Source organism: Microtus ochrogaster, chromosome 4 (assembly GCF_000317375.1).
Source record: "Microtus ochrogaster isolate Prairie Vole_2 chromosome 4, MicOch1.0, whole genome shotgun sequence".
In the NCBI taxonomy this organism is placed as follows: Eukaryota; Metazoa; Chordata; class Mammalia; order Rodentia; family Cricetidae; genus Microtus; species Microtus ochrogaster.
In genome coordinates, this window is record NC_022011.1 from 65,863,883 (window position 1) to 65,864,688 (window position 806).

Below are 806 nucleotides of genomic sequence, written 5' to 3' on the forward strand. Positions count from 1 at the left end.
AAAAAAAAAAAAAAAAAAAGAAAAGAAAAAATAGAAACATCATTACACATTCTTATGCTGGGAGTTGTGGCGCATTCTATTAAATCCAGCACTCTGGAGGCAAGAGGCAGATGGATGGATCTAAGTAATCTCCAAAGATGAGTGAAAGTACACTTTTGCTTTTGGCTTGCTCAAGTCTTATAGTGCAAAAACATTTATGATTTGGTTGTTATTAAGAGTCATAAACTCGGGTTCCCACAGAATCCAGCCAGGCGTTTAAATGTCATTGTGCAAACCCCCTTCCTGCAAAACATGCCCCGTACTTCTCTACCTTGCTTTATATTTTGTTCATATCATTTATTCTCTAAGGAACAACTAATTGTGATACCTGTCTCTTTTGATTAGAATATATCCATGAATTTTGTTCGCTACTGTGAACCCAGGGTCTTAAAAACAGTATCTGGAAAAGTAGGTGGTCAGTAAATACTTCTAGAATGTAGTCCTGTTTTTGAATTGAAAAACACATCTCTAAAGCTGGCGCCTTGAGCCAATGAAATAGCTCAGCAGTAACAGCCCTTCCGGCCTAAGCCGGAAGAGCTGATGTTCAGTCCCCAGAGACCACCGTGGAAGGATAGAACCTGTTCATGAAAAGTGTCCTCTGAAGCAGAGCGGTGGTGGGCGCACTCCATTAATCCCAGCATTTGGGAGGCAGTGCAGGTGGATATCTGTGAGTTCGAGGCCAGCCTGGTCTACAAAAGCTAGTTCCAGGACAGGCTCCAAAGCCACAGAGAAACCCTGTCTCGAAAAACCAAAAAAAAAGCTAGCTC